This window comes from Choloepus didactylus, chromosome 2 (assembly GCF_015220235.1).
Source record: "Choloepus didactylus isolate mChoDid1 chromosome 2, mChoDid1.pri, whole genome shotgun sequence".
Taxonomy (NCBI): Eukaryota; Metazoa; Chordata; class Mammalia; order Pilosa; family Megalonychidae; genus Choloepus; species Choloepus didactylus.
This window is the reverse complement of record NC_051308.1, coordinates 174,462,569-174,479,481: the sequence shown is the minus strand read 5'-3', so window position 1 is coordinate 174,479,481 and position 16,913 is coordinate 174,462,569. Positions and strand designations below refer to the sequence as shown.

Sequence of the window (16,913 nt, the reverse complement as noted above, 5' to 3'; positions counted from 1 at the left end):
TTCAGGGAGAAAGCATAGCCTTGGTGATGCCTTGATTTGGAAATTTTCCCTGCCTCAAAATCATGAGCAAATAAATTCCCATTGTTTAAGCCGAACCATTTCATGGTATTTGCTTGAGCAGCTAAGGAAAGTAAAACACTGGGTTTCTGTCAGTTGAAATCTAGAGAGTTCTAACAGGTGAGCTCTGCCTTGACTCCCTGGTTTTCTAATCAAGTGTAAGAGAAATTATATTCCAGGGAATCTGAGGAAATCTCTAGCATGACAAGTAGCAGTCAATGCTCACATGACCTTTTGTATTTAATCCTGCTCATCGCATTTTATGAAAAACAGTTACACATTTTGTAATGCCCCTAGCATCTTGACAAGAGAGGAGGCTGCTAGGACAGTAGTCTCTGAATGGATGTAGGAAGACTATTGATCATGAGGGAGGAGGGTGATTATGACTCACAGCTATCATGTTTCAGAGTGTCCTTTTTTCTGGTTTGAACAAAATCTGCATCTCTGAGTTGGTGGGAAGCAGTAGAAAACAAAAGAGATGATTTTGTATCTATTTTCTCACGTTAGAGCCCTCTGTTTCAGAGGTCAAAGTGTATGTGATCTAATGAATTTACTTAATTCCACCTCATCCAAAATTAAAGTTCCCTCAGACTTTTACAATCATTTGTTCATTATTTTTTCTTCAGAGCTCTTTCAATATTTTTGTTAAAGTCTTCAAGGAAACTTTAAAAATAACTTTTTATTGAAGTATAATTTGCAGGCAGAAAAGTGCACATATTAGAAATGAATCATAAATAATTAGTGAATTTTCACAAACTGACACAGACTTATAGCTAACACTCAGATCAAGAATTGGGAATCTACTAATTCTCCAAAAGCCTCTCTCATGCTTCAGTTTTGCAATGACAAAGATATTGGAATAAAGAATAGAATAATGGTTAAGGGGAGTGTTATAGAGGGGGTGGGAATGGCATTAACCTAGAAGTTTATGTTGAAATTTATCAGCATAAATTATTTTCCCCATTTTAATATTTTATCTAAAAGGAATCTTATGTTCTTTTTGTATGTATTTTTGAATGCTTTTGCTCAATGTTATTTTGTGAGTTTCAACCATATTGTTGTATATAGCTGTAGGTCATTCATTCTCTTTGCTGTATGGTGTTCCGGTGTGTAAATATACCACAATTTATTCGTCATGCCGTGCTTGATAGATATTTGAGTAGTATCCATTGTTTGGCTAGTCTGAAAAGTGCCGCTATGAACATTCTAGTACATGTCTTTTTGTAAATATAGGCACGCATTTCTCTTTGCTGTATTTCTAGGGGTTTAATTGTTGAGTAATAGAATTTGCTTATATTCAGCTTTGTAGATTCTGCCAAATAGTTTCCAAGTAATTGCATTATTTTACAGGACTACCAACAGTGTATGTTAGTTCTAATTGCTCCATATCCTCTACAATACTTGACATTTTTAGTTCAAGGAGATTTTAAAGGGAAATTGAGAAATGGAATATGAGGAAATATTATCCAGTTGTAATATAAACTAGAGGCTTAAACCAGAAATTTTGGCCAAGATTTTTTCCATTACCACTATTGTTGTTTCCTTTACTCTTTTGGCTGGTATTGAAGAGGCAGAAAAAGACTGGGTCTGCATTATGTTCAATCCAATTTATAAATATTTTAAGCAAGATTATATCTGTGGTTCTCAATCATTCTTAAGAATTACCTGTGGAATTTTTTCTCAGTATAGATGACCAGACTCTACACCAAGCCCTTGATTTATACTCTATGAGCATGGCACTCAGGCATCCATATTTTGAAAATGCTCAGGCATCCATATTTTGAAAATGAATCATAGGGTGATTTTGACGCATGCTAAAGACTGAGAAACAATGACTGAGGTCCCTAACCAATCAACACAAATTGGGCAAAATTGTCTTTTTTTTAGATGACTTAACTTAGTCTGGTTGTTTAGAGTTGAATTTGATCAAGGAAATATCACTACTGGCAATGTTGAGAACAGAAAAAAAAAAAGAACCAATCATAAAACATATGATTAGTCTATGTTGTATATACACGAGCAATTTCAAATCAATTCAAGAAAGATTTTTTGAGCACTTACTATATGCCAAGTGTTGGACCAGGTGCTGAACATACAATAGTGTGAAAACCAAAGTGTATTTTCCAGGATAAGCTAGATAATATTATAACACAAATAATCTCCAAATTTCAGTGGCTTTAAGTAAAGTTTATTTTCTTGCTCACACTACATGTCCACTGTGGTTAGTCTTGGAGCTCTCCTCCATCTAGCCCTTATTCTGGGATCCCAGCCAGTGGTGCCAGTGGAGTAGCCACTATATGGAGTGTTGCCAGTCACCATGGCAGAAAGAAAGAGTATGTGCCAAACTGTGCACTGGCTCTGAATGCATCTGCCTGAACGCAACATAGATCACTTCTACCCATATTTCATTGGCTAGAGAAAGTAGTATGATTGCCTCTAACTTTGAGGCAGTGGGAAGTATAATTTACCAAATATCCTCAGAAAGAGGAAAGCCAGAAATATTTAAGGAATAGAATGAGTGACTTCAACAATAGTGACTGACTTTGAGTATTTTACAGTCTAATATGAAAATTTAAGCCAATAGAAATAACTGCAATAGAATTTGTCAGATATAAAGTTGTTGATAAATGAAGAAGAATCTATTATTTCTTCCTATGAGTGGTATGGTAAAGGTATTAAAATGATATAGCGATGACTGAGTTTCACCTTGAAGAATATACTGGAGTTTTCTAGGTAGAAAAGAGCATGAGATAGAAAGTAGGGAGAAGGTGTCCTAGGCAGAGAGGAAGTCATGAAAAATGATGCCCAAGTCTCAGGAGCTTGGATATGGCATTTTGTACAAGGCATAGTAGATGCTTGGGCATACTGATGAAAGAGACACATGTAGTTTCTGCCCTTGTGGAGCATATATTCTAGGAGAGCATACACACATGAAGTACATATGAAGATAATTAATAACTTTATAATAACTGGGATGAGTGCTTTGAAAAAGAAGCACTGTGTGCTCAGACAACTAAATAAGGGGGACTTTGCCCATTTTGAATGGAATTTTACCTCAGTGAAATTGACTCCAAATTTCAGGTAGTCATGTATGAATTAATTCATTAGTTTATTCAATAGCATTTATTGAGTGTCTCCCATATGGCTGGTATTATCCTGAGAATGTTTTATAGCAGGTAATAGGAGAGATAAATTCCTACCGTTGTGAAGCTCATCTTTTGGAGAGGGGAAATAGACAATAAACAAGTAAATAAACAAGACAATAAACAAGTAAAGAAATAAATGAGCAAGATAAAAATTGCCATAAGTGCTGTGATGGTTTGAATCTATCATGTCCCCCACAAAAGCCATGTTCTTTTAATCCAGTCTTGTGGACTTATTATGGGTGGGATCTTTTGATTAGGTTGTTTCCATGGAGATATGACCCATCCAACGGTGGGTGAGACTGTTTGATTAGATTATTTCCATGGAAGTATGACCCCATAAGAGGGTATTGATTAGTTTACTGGAGTCCTTAAGAGAGCTCAGGGGCTGATACAGAGCCAGATGCTTGCAGATACAGACAGAAAGACTTTTGGAGATACTAAGCTAAGAGATGAAGCCGAGTTTGCGCTGGAGAAACTAAGAGAGGACCCCAGAAGCTTAGAGAGAAATGCCCTAGTAGAACAAGTAAGGATGCACAGGAACTGAGAGAGAGAAGCTAAGAGAGACAGAATCCCAGAGACATTTTGGAGAAAACCATTTTGAAACCAGAACCTGGAGCAAAGGACCAGCAGATGCCAGCCATGTGCCTTCCCAGCTGACAGAGGTGTTCTGGATGCCATCGGTCTTTCTTCAGTGAAGGTATCCTCTTGTGAATGCCTTAGTTTGAACACTGTTATGGCCTTATAACTGTAAATTTAAAACCTAATAAATCCCCTCCCTTTATAAAAGCCAATTCCTTTCTGGTATTTTGTTATTCACAACTTCAGCAAACCAGAACAAGTGCTATGAAGACAAAATCCTGAGAAATGTGATGGAGAGTAACTGGTTGAGTGAGGGTTCTTTTAGAAAAGGTGTTTAGGAAAGGCTTATGTGAGGAGGTGATACCTGATCTAAACCCTGAGGGATGAAAAAGAACCAATTTTGTGAAGATTCTGGGGAAGAGTGTAAAGGCAAAAAGAACACTAAGTATCAAGGCCCTGTTGTGGGAAAGACATGGCAAGTGTGAGGAACCTAAAGGAATCTAATTTGCTGGAGCTCAGTGCATGAGACAGAGACAGAGAGTGAGGAGAAGATGGAGAAGTAGGCAGGCACCAGATGTGTATGGCCTTGGATATCAGACAAAGGAACTCTTTAATGCATGAATGTGACATGATTCCCAATGATGCTTTGGGAAGGCTAACCTTGTAGTTCCCCACAGATGGGGGAGAGGCCAGAATCAGGGAGACCTTTTAGGAAGCTATTGCAATAGCTGAGATCAGGTCCCAAATTAGATGGCAGTTATAATGGAAAGGAAGGGACAGATATGAGAGAGCTTGTAGAGGGAGAACTGGAAGATTTGGTAACTGACTGAATTTTCTGGGAGGTGGATAAAGGAGAGAAGGAAGTGAATGTCAGCTTCTAGTTTTGAGCTCAGGTGACTAGAAAATGGGAGAAAGTTAAAAAAAAGAAACAAACAAACTATGAAGTCTTGAGGAGCAATGGAAGAAAATGGTATTATTAGCAAATGTGATCCATAAGAAGTTACAGTAAAATAAAATAACAATGCTTAATATAATGGTGGCTTTCTTTCTCTGTTTTAAGAGTTTTGCTTTAAAAACCATACATTAAAATAAAAGTGAAGAGAGACCACTGAAGGACAGAGAGTTTGCTCTTTTCTGAGAGTGACAGAATTTGTAGTTGTTTTTGCTTTTCTGCAACTGAGAAAATGACGTTGAGAGAAATCACAATGCAACCAGTGTAATTCAGCCAGAGGGGGAGGTAAATGGAGATAACATTTTGTTTGTTGCCAAGACAAATGAAAGGGTAACTTGAAAGACAGAGTCCAAGAACCTAATATCATAAGTCTCTTCATGTTATATATTAGGATACACTAGAGCATCTCTGTATAGTGATTGGGGAATATCAGTGTCATGTCAGTTTGGTTAGCTTTGTAAGCATGTTTTGAGCATGGATTATTTGTTAAGCACCATGCTGGATTCTAGCAGTACAAAGATGAATGACAGGATCCTCATGAACAAGGGACTTATCTTCTCATGGGCAAGGAAAATAGATTCATGGTAAGTGATAAGATGGATATGCACAAGTTGAGAGGTTCAGGGTGGTACAGGATTCAGTGAAGGTTTCTCCTGGAGACATACCTAAGATGAGACTTGAAGGATGAATAAGAGCAACGCAACTGAAGGGAGATGGGAAAGGAAACTGCCAACAAGGCATCAAGGTGTGAAACAGATGGCACTCAACTTCCAAAGACTTTTCAAAACCTTTTTTTATTTCTTCCCTTCCCACAACCTCTTACCTCAGGCAAGAGAAGACTGTGATAGAAATGATGATCTCTTTTCCTAAAATGACTAAGGAATGTGTGGGAGATTGAATTATGTACCTCCAAAACACTTGTTCTCAATCTGAATCTGTATTTCTGTGGGTGTGAACCTATTGTAAATAGGACTTTTTGAAGATACTATTTTTAGCTAAGTTCTGGCCAACTGAATCAGAATGAGTCTTAATCCATTTTACTAGAGGCCTTATAAAGAGAAGGAACCTGAAGCCAGATTCAGAGAAGGCTGCAGGGAGGAGAATCAGGAAGTCAGCAGAAACCAGAAGAGCAGACACAAGGAAAGAGACATCAGAGGCAGAAACAAGTCAAGAAGCCCCAGGGATTGCTGGCAGCCAGCACCAGACACCACAGACATCGGGTGAAAGCAAACCTTGCTGATATCTTGATTTTGGACATCTCCTAGCCTCAAATCTGTGAGCTAATAAATTCCTGTTGTTAAGCCAAAACCAGTTTGTGGTATTTGTGATGGCAGCTCTGGCAACTCAGATAGAGTGAGTGCATACAGAGTTTCAAATTTCAGTGCTTTTTAAGATGATGTTTCAGTACAGGAAACCTGCTAAAGCTAAGAAGCCCAGTCACTCTATCTCATGCTTCTCTCATCTGCTTATTTTATGATTAGATAGTCTTCTTGTTATATGACCTCAACTCTGGGCATTGTCAGAATTACCAAGGACCATTGGACCTTCTGAAAATTTCAGAGGTGTTTAAAAACAAAGCTCATTTTCCTATGATCTTAGGATGTAGAAACTTTGAATAATGTTTATGTATATTTTCTAACAGAAAATAATTGTAGTTCTTTCTTGAATTCTTGGAAATCTCCACTTTCTGTAAAAATAATTGCTGATATGTACTATGTCTTTTTTAAGACAGCAGTTATAATTCTCTGAACACTACAGTTTTTCTTTGGAAATGTGCAGCAGTTCTGGGAAAAATATCAAACCCAGTAAACTGATTGTGTGGCAATCCAGAAACAGTCTCTCTTGTTGTATGTCCTTACTTTGATAAGCATTAAAGATACAAAAATTCTTTCAAGGCTCTGTCAGGTCTTACTGGAAAGGAAGATGCCCATGTAAAATTTGCTAAGAGTCTCTTTTTCAAATTCTTGGTTGGGGTTGGGTACATAGTGGATACTAAATAAATATTTATCAAATGAGAGAATGAATAAATGAAAATCCTATAAATAGATTGGAGTGTGCGCATGTAATTTTTCAATAGCTTCTTAAATGAAAAAGAAGCTTCTGCCTTGTCTCCCTAAAATTCATGCTAGATAAGCAGCCAGAGTGATCCTGTTAAACCCCTTCACATCTTCCCCTGTCAAATTTCTACAAATAGAAGGTACTGCTCAATCTGGCTATTGTTACCTCTCTGACTTTATGTCATCTGACCCTTACCCGAGTCACTCTTTTCTAGCCACAATGGCTTCCTGTCACACTTGCCTGCCATGCTCCTGACTCAGGGCTTTTCCAATTGCTGTTCCATCTGCTTGCAATGCTCTTCCTACCTAAATGCAGAAAGCTCTCTTCTTCTCTCCAGTCTTTGTTGAAATGTCACCTTCTCAGTGGGCCTTACTTGGCCACCCTGTTTAAACTCACAATAAGCATTTCTCCTCTTGTCCTTTCCCTATTCTATCCCTATCATCATCTAACTCACTGTATTTTTTAAAAACATTTGTTTATATTTTTCACAGAGCTCACATTAGTGGTAACATACAATATCTCTCGTTTGTGCCTGGCTTATTTCACTCAGCATTATGTCTTCAAGGTTCATCCATGTTGTCATATGTTTCACGACCTTGTTCCTTCTTACTGCTATATAGTATTCCGTTGTATGAATATACCACATTTTATTTATCCACTCATGTGTTGAAGGACATTTGGGTTGTTTCCATCTCTTGGGAATTGTGAATAATGCTGCTATGAACATTGGTGTGCAAATATCTGTTCATGTCACTGCCTTCTGATCCTCTGGGTATATACAGAGAAGTGAAATTGCTGGATCTAAGAGTAACTCTATATATAGTTTTCTAAGTAACTGTCAGACTGAATTCTAGAGTGGCTGCACCATTATACAGTCCCACCAACAATGAATAAGAGTTCCAATTTCTCCACATCCTCTCCAGTATTTGTAGTTTCCTATTTGTTTAATGGCAGCCATTCTAATTAGTGTGACATGATATCTCATTGTGGTGTTAATTTGCATCTCCCTAATGGCTAGTGAAGTCTAACATTTTTCATGTGTTTTTTAGCCACTTGTATTTCCTCTTCAGAAAAAGGTCTTTTCATATCTTTTACTCATTTTATAATTGGATTGTTTGTACTATTGTGTTGAGTTGTAGAATTTCTATATATATGCAAGGTATCAGTCTTTTTTCAGATGCATAGTTTCCCAATATTTTTTCCTATTGAATTGGCTGCTTCTTCACCTTTTCATCAAATTCCTTTGAGGTACAGAAGCTTTTAATTTTGAGGAGTTTCCACTTATTTATTTTTTCTTTCATTGCTTGTGCTTTGGGTGTAAGGTCTAAGAAACAACCTCCTAGTACAAGGTCTTGAAGATGTTTCCCTACATCATCTTCTAGGAGTTTTATGGTACTGTCTTTTATATTGAGGTCTTTGATCCACTTTGAGTTAATTTTTGTGTAGGGTATGAGGTAGGGGTCCTCTTTCATTCTTTTGGTTATGGGTATCCAACTCTCCCAGCTCCATTTGTTGAAGAGACTGTTATGTTCCAATTCAGTGGGTTTGGGGGCTTTATCAAAGATTAGTTAACCATAGATCTGGGGGTCTATGTAATGTGTTGATTACATTTGATTCCATTGATCAATATGTCTATTTTTGTGCCAATACCATGCTATTTTGACTACTATGGCTTTATAATAAGCTTCAAAGTCAGGGAGTGTAAGTCCTCTCACTTTGTTTTTCTTTTTTAGAATGTTTTTTTTTAGCCATTTGAGTCATCTTCCCTTTCCAAATAAATTTGATTACTAGCTTTTCCAAGTCCGCAACATGGGTTGTTGGAATTTTGCTTGGAATTGCAGTGAATCTATAGATGAGTTTGGGTAGAATTGACATCTTAATGACATTCAGCCTTCCTATCCATGCATGGAATATTTTTCCATCTTTTAGGTCCCCTTGTATTTCTTTTAGTAAAGTTATGTAATTTTCTATGTATAGGTCTTTTACCTCCTTGGTTAAGTTTATTCCTAGATACTTGATTTTTTAAGTTGCTATTGAGAATGGAATCTTTTTTCTTGACCGTCTCTTTAGTTAGGTCATTTCTAGCATATAGGAACATTACTGAATTATGTGCATTAATCTTGTATCCCACTACATTGCTGAATTTGTTTATTAGCTCAAGTAGCTGTGTTGTCCATTTCTCAGGGTTTCCCAAATATAAGATCATATCATCTACAAATAATGACAGTTTTACTTCTCCCTTTCCAATTTGGATAACTTTTATTTCTTTTTCTTGCTGGCTTGCTCTGCTTAGCACTTCTAGCACAATGTTGAATAACAGTGCTGACAGCAGGCATCCTTGTCTCATTCCTGATCTTAGAGGGAAGGCTTTCAGTCTCTCACCATTGAGTACTATGCTGGCTGTTGATTTTTCATATTGAGGAAGTTTCCTTCAATTCCTACCTTTAAAAGTGTTTTTGTCAAAAAAGGGTCCTGAATTTTGTCAAATGCTTTTTCAGTATCTATTGAAATGAACATTTGATTTTTTTTGATTTGTTATGTTGATTACATTGATTGATTTTCTTATGTTGCACCATCTTGCATGCCTGGAATGAACCTCACTTGGCCATGGTGTATGATTTTTTTAAATGTGTCTTTGGATTCAATTTGCAAGTATTTTGTTGAGAATTTTTCCGTTTATATTAATGAGGGAGATTGACCTGTAGTTTTCCTTTCTTGTAGCATCTTTACCTGGTTTTGGTATTAGAGTGATGTTTGCTTTATAAAATGAGTTAGGGAGTATTCTGTTTTCTTCAATTTTTTGAAAGTGTTTAAGTAAGATTGGTGTCAGTTCTTTTTAGTTTGGTAGAATTCCCCTGTGATGCCATCTGGCCCTGGGCATTTATTTGTGGGAAGTTTTTTGATGACTGATTGGATCTCTTTGCTTGTGATTGGTTGGTTGAGGTCTTCTGTTTCTTCTCTGGTCAGTCTAGGTTGTTCATATGTTTCCAGGAAATTGTCCATTTCCTCTACATTATCCAGTTCATTGGCATACAGTTGTTCATAGTATCCTCTTATAATTTTTTTAATTTCTTCGGGATCCACAGTAATGTCACCTTTCTCATTCATTATGTTGTTTATACGGGTCTTCTCTTTTTTTTTTGATTTTGTCAGTCTAGCTAGGGGCTTGTCAGTCTTGTTGATCATCTCAAAGAACCAACTTTTGGTTTTATTTATTCTCTCTATTGTTTTTTTTTTTGTTCTCTATGTCATTTATTTCTGCTTTAATCCTTGTTATTTATTTTCTTCTACTTGGTTTAGGATTAGTTTGCTGTTCATTTTCTAGCTACTTCAGTTGTTCCATTAGTTCTTTGATTTTAGCCCTTTCTTCCTTTTTAGTGTATGCATTTAGAGCTATAAATTTCCCCCTCAATACCGCCTTTGCTGCTTCCCATAAGTTTTGATTTGTTGTGCTCTCATATTTATTAGTCTCTAGATATTTATCAATTACTCTTGCAATTTCTTCTTTAACCCACTGATTGTTTAGGAGTGTGTTGTTTAACCTCTGGATATTTGTGAATGTTCTAAATCTATGATGGTTCTTGACTTTTATTTGTATTTCATTGTGATCAGAGAATGTACTTTGAATAATTACAGTCTTTTTAAATATATTGAGGCTTGTTTTATGGCCCAGCATATGATCTATTCTGGAGAAAGTTCCATGGGCACTAGAGAAGAATGTGTATCCTGATGATCTGGGATGTAATACTCTATATATGTCTGTTAAGTCAAATTCATTTATCACCTTGTTTAGGTTTTCAGTTTCCTTATTGGTCCTCTGTCTGGTTGGTCTATCTGTAGGAGAGAGTGATGTATTGAAGTCTCCCACAATTATTGTGGAAACATCTATTGCTTCCTTCAGTTTTGCCAATGTTTGTCTCATGTACTTTGGGGCACCTTGATTGGGTGCATAGACATTTATGATTGTTATTTCTTCTTGTTGAATTGTCCCTTTTATTAGTATATAGTGATTTTTTTGTCTCTTATGACATCCTTGCATTTAAAGTCTATTTTATCCGAGATTAATATTGCTACTCCTGCTTTCTTTTGGCTGTAGCTTGCATGGAATATTTTTTTCATCCTTTCCCTTTCAATTTCCTTGTGTCTCTGGGTCTAAGATGAGTCGCTTGTGAGCAACATATTGGTGGTTCATATTTTTAAATCCATTATGCTGTTCTATATCTCTTAATTGGGGAGTTTAATCCATTCACATTCAATGTTATTACTGTGAAGGCAGTTCTTGAATCAGCCATCATACCCTTTGGTTTTCATTTGTCAGATATATTTTTTCCCTCTGTCTCCTTATATCCTTTAACATACCCTTACTAAAACTCTTTAATTCTGTGCCCTTCTCCAGACCTCTGTCTCCTTTCTTTTTTTCTCAGGTAGTAGGACTCCCTTTAGTATTTCTTATAGGGCAGGTCTCTTGTTTGCAAATTCTCTCAGCATTTGTTTGTCTATGAAGATTTTAAGCCCTCCTTCATGGTGCTGAAGGAGAATATTGCTAGATAAAGAATTCTTGGTTGGCAATTTTTCTTTCTCAGAGTTTTAAATATGTCATACCACTGCCTTCTTGCCTCCATGGTGGCTGCTGAGTAGTCACTACTTAGTCTTATGTTGTTTCCCTTGTATGTGGTGAATTGCTTCTCTTTTGCTGCTTTCAGAACTTGCTCCTTCTCTTCAGCATTTGACAATCTGATCAGAATATATCTTGGAGTGGATTTATTCTGTTTGGAGCTCATTGGGCATCTATGATTTACGTATTTATGTCATTTAGAAGGGTTGGAAAGTTTTGCCCCAGAATGTGTTTGAATACTCTTCCTAGTACTTTACCCTTCACTTCTCCTTCTGAAACAAAAATGATTCTTATATTTTTGTGCTTCATGTTATCCATCATATCCCTGAGATCCATTTCAAAATTTTCAATTATTTTCACCATTCATTCTTTTGTGCTTTCACTTTCCAACCTGCTTTCTTCCAGTTCACTTATTTGTTCCTTTACTTCTAATCTTGTGCTATGTGTTTCCAGAATCTTTTAAATTTTATCAACAGTCCTTTTGTTTCCATAAAATCCTCTATTTTTTTATTCACTCTTGCAAATTCTTCTTTATGCTCTTCTGGGGTCTTGGTGTCCTTTATATCCTTAGCCATGATATTGGTGTTTGAGATTACTTCTTTGATTAATTGCTCCATGTTCTGTGTCTCCTCTGGTTTTTTAATTTGGGCCTTTGGGTTATCCATATCTTCTGATTTCTTCATATGCTTTAAAATTTTGTGTTGTTTTTGGCTTCTTGGCTTGTCCTTATCTTGATAGGGTCCTTTTAGGATATGCAGGCTTATTTAAAGCAATTATCTACAATATGAGAGAGTTACAGCTTGGTAGAGTGCACTTTCCCTGACCTACCAGCAGATGGCACTCCTGAGCCACCTCTTACCCTCAAGCCAATTCTCCCCAGCTTCATCTATGCAGCAAGTGGGGGTCCAGACGATGTGGAGGTCCAATAAGTGCACTAATTTTCTATGTGCAGTGGGGACTACTAGCCCTGTGGATGGGAGGTGTGCCCTGCACAGTTTGGCAGGGAAGATGGCTTTGAGACCCAGTACTCTCAGCCATTCCTGGGGCTAAGGCTGGAATACCCTGAGGCTGCAGCAAGCGTCTAATACTTCAGCTCAGATTCTCTACATTCCGTCTCTGCCATGGGCCCACAAGTCTCTGGAATTGGTGTAGGACTCCTGGCACTTCCATGCAGCATCCCTGCCTCTAGGCTGTGCACTCTGTGGGCTTCCATGGAGGAGGAGTTGCACTGTCACAGGCTAGTGGAATCCCAAATTTCCTAAGGAAGCTCTTGGTCATGGTGCTGCAAAGGGGTGTCTCCCAGCCCACTGCCTGTATTATTTTTTTTTTTTTTTTTTTTTTTTCACATTCCTTGTGATTTATTTTATTTTATTTTTTTTTATTTTTTTTTTTTTTTTTACATTAGGGTTTGCTCTTGCTTTATTTGTTTATTTGTTCATTTGTTCACTTATTTATCTATTTATTATAATTGAAATTTTAACAAAGATTGAATTTAAAAAAAAAAAAACACTACTTTTTAATTAGTATTGGTGAAGTACCCGTAATGTCTTTTTTTTTTTTTTTTTTTTTTAAAAATCATTTTATTGAGATATATTCACATACCACGCAGTCATACAAAACAAATTGTACTTTCGATTGTTTACAGTACCATTACATAGTTGTACATTCATCACCTAAATCAATCCCTGACACCTTCATTAGCACACACACAAAAATAACAAGAATAATAATTAGAGTGAAAAAGAGCAATTGAAGTAAAAAAGAACACTGGGTACCTTTGTCTGTTTGTTTCCTTCCCCTACTTTTCTACACATCCATCCATAAACTAGACAAAGTGGTGTTTGGTCCTTATGGCTTTCCCAATCCCATTGTCACCCCTCATAAGCTACATTTTTATACAACTGTCTTCGAGATTCATGGGTTCTGGGTTGTAGTTTGATAGTTTCAGGTATCCACCACCAGCTACCCCAATTCTTTAGAACCTAAAAAGGGTTGTCTAAAGTGTGCATAAGAGTGCCCACCAGAGTGACCTCTCGGCTCCTTTTGGAATCTCTCTGCCACTGAAGCTTATTTCATTTCCTTTCACATCCCCCTTTTGGTCAAGAAGATGTTCTCCGTCCCACGGTGCCAGGTCTACATTCCTCCCTGGGAGTCATATTCCACGTTGCCAGGGAGATTCACTTCCCTGGGTGTCTGATCCCACGTAGGGGGGAGGGCAGTGATTTCACCTTTCAAGTTGGCTTAGCCAGAGAGAGAGGGCCACATCTGAGCAACAAAGAGGCATTCAGGAGGAGACTCTTAGGCACAAATACAGGGAGGCCTAGCCTCTCCTTTGCAGCAACCGTCTTCCCAAGGGTAAAACTTATGGTAGAGGGCTCAACCCATCAAACCACCAGGCCCCTATGTCTGTGGTCATGTTAGCAACCATGGAGGTGGGGTAGGTGAATACCCCTGCATTCTCCACAGGCTCCTCAAGGGGGCACTACATCTTTTTTTTTTTTTTTTTTTTTTTTCCCTTGTTTGTCTTTTTTCTTTTTTTTTTTTTTTTTTTTTTTTTAAATTTACCATCTTTTTTCAAATCACCTGTATGAAAAAAAAGTTAAAAAGAAAACAAACATACAATAAAAGAGCATTTCAAAGAGACCATAGCAAGGGAGTAAGAAAAAGACAACTAACCTAAGATAACTGCTTAACTTCCAACATGTTCCTACTTTACCCCAAGAAAGTTACATAATATAGCAACATTTCAGTGAACTTGTTCCTACTACAACCATCAGAAATTAACAGACCATAGTCATTTCTGGGCATCCCCAGAACGTTAAATAGCTTATCTGTTCTTCCTGGATTATTGTTCCCCCTTCCTTAATTGCTCTCTACTGCTAGTTCCCCTACATTCTACATTATAAACCATTTGTTTTACATTTTTCAAAGTTCACATTAGTGGTAGCATATAATATTTCTCTTTTTGTGCCTGGCTTATTTCGCTCAGCATTATGTCTTCAAGGTTCATCCATGTTGTCATATGTTTCACCAGATCGTTCCTTCTTACTGCCGCGTAGTATTCCATCGTGTGTATATACCACATTTTATTTATCCACTCATCTGTTGAAGGACATTTGGGTTGTTTCCATCTCTTGGCAATTGTGAATAATGCTGCTATGAACATTGGCGTGCAGATATCTGTTCGTGTCACTGCTTTCCGATCTTCCGGGTATATACCGAGGAGTGCAATCGCTGGATCGAATGGTAGCTCTATATCTAGTTTTCTAAGGAACTGCCAGACTGACTTCCAGAGTGGCTGAACCATTATACAGTCCCACCAACAATGAATAAGAGTTCCAATTTCTCCACATCCCCTCCAGCATTTGTAGTTTCCTGTTTGTTTAATGGCAGCCATTCTAACCGGTGTTAGATGGTATCTCATTGTGGTCTTAATTTGCATCTCTCTAATAGCTAGTGAAGCTGAACATTTTTTCATGTGTTTCTTGGTCATTTGTATTTCCTCTTCAGAGAACTGTCTTTTCATATCTTTTGCCCATTTTATAATTGGGCTGTCTGTACTATTGTCATTGAGTTGTAGGATTTCTTTGTATATGCAAGATATCAGTCTTTTGTCAGATACATGGTTTCCAAAAATTTTTTCCCATTGAGTTGGCTGCCTCTTTACCTTTTTGAGAAATTCCTTTGAGGTGCAGAAACTTCTAAGCTTGAGGAGTTCCCATTTATCTATTTTCTCTTTTGTTGCTTGTGCTTTGGGTGTAAAGTCTAGGAAGTGGCCTCCTAATACAAGGTCTTGAAGATGTTTTCCTACATTATCTTCTAGGAGTTTTATGGTACTTTCTTTTATATTGAGATCTTTGGTCCATTTTGAGTTAATTTTTGTGTAGGGGGTGAGGTAGGGGTCCTCTTTCATTCTTTTGGATATGGATATCCAACTCTCCCAGCCCCATTTGTTGAAAAGACCATTATGGCTCAGTTCGGTGACTTTGGGGGCCTTATCAAAGATCAGTCGGCCATAGATCTGAGGGTCTATCTCTGAATTCTCAATTCGATTCCATTGATCTATATGTCTATCTTTGTGCCAGTACCATGCTGTCTTGGCAACTGTGGCTTTATAATAAGCTTCAAAGTCAGGGAGTGTAAGTCCTCCCACTTCGTTTTTCTTTTTTAGAGTGTCTTTAGCAATTCGAGGCATCTTCCCTTTCCAAATAAATTTGATAACTAGCTTTTCCAAGTCTGCAAAGTAGGTTGTTGGAATTTTGATTGGGATTGCATTGAATCTGTAGATGAGTTTGGGTAGAATTGACATCTTGATGACATTTAGCCTTCCTATCCATGAACATGGAATATTTTTCCATCTTTTAAGGTCCCCTTCTATTTCTTTTAGTAGAGTTATGTAGTTTTCTTTGTATAGGTCTTTTACATCTTTGGTTAAGTTGATTCCTAGGTACTTGATTTTTTTAGTTGCTATTGAAAATGGTATCTTTTTCTTGAGTGTCTCTTCAGTTTGTTCATTTCTAGCATATAGAAACATTACTGACTTATGTGCATTAATCTTGTATCCCGCTACTTTTGTATTATTTTTTAATACTGTTTTATTGAGATATATTTACACACTCTACAATCATCCACAGTTTGCAATCAACTATTCTTGGTACCATCATGTAGTTGTGCATTCATCACCAGAATCAACTTTTTTTTTTTTCATAATAAGGAACTGATCTTTTTTTCTTTTAATATTCATTTTATTGAGATATATTCACATACCATGCAGTCATACAAAACAAATTGTACATTTGATTGTTCACAGTACCATTACATAGTTGTACATTCATCACCAAAGTCAATTCCCAACACCCTCATTTCCACACGCATAAAAATAACTTTAATTATTATTTAAAGTGAAAAAGAACAACTAAAGTAAAAAAGAACACTGGATGCCCTTGTCTGTTTGTTTGTTTCCTTCCCCCACCTTTCTACCCATCCATCCACAAACTAGACAAAGAGGAGTGTGATCCCCATGACCCCCCCAATCTCACTGTCCCCCCTCATAAGCCACATTTTTATACAATTGTCTTCAAGATTCATGGGTTCTGGGTTGTAGTTTGATAGTTTCAGATATCTACCACCAGCTATCCCAATTCATTAGAACCTAAAAACGGTTGTCTGTATTGTGCATAAGAGTGCCCACCAGAGTGACCTCTCGGCTCCTTTTGGAATCTCTCTGCCACTGAAGCTTATTTCATTTCCTTTCACATCCCCCTTTTGGTCAAGAAGATGTTGTCCATCCCACGATGCCAGGTCTACATTCCTCCCCAGGAGTCATACAGAATCAACTTTTGAACATTTTTTTACTCCAAAATAAATAAATAAATAAATAAATAAATAAATAAATAAATAAATAAAAATAAAAGTAAAAAAGAACACCTAAAACATTCTATCCCCTCATCCCACCCTATTTTTTATTTTTTGCTCCACTTTTCTGCTTATCTGTCCTTACACTGGA

The 16,913-nt window shown here is 37.1% G+C and overlaps 1 pseudogene; it reads left to right on the top strand.

Annotated features, from left to right (window-relative positions):
• Window positions 1-5,229: 5,229 nt before the first annotated feature.
• Window positions 5,230-16,913, top strand: part of LOC119513869 — a 32,587-nt pseudogene continuing 20,903 nt past the window's right edge.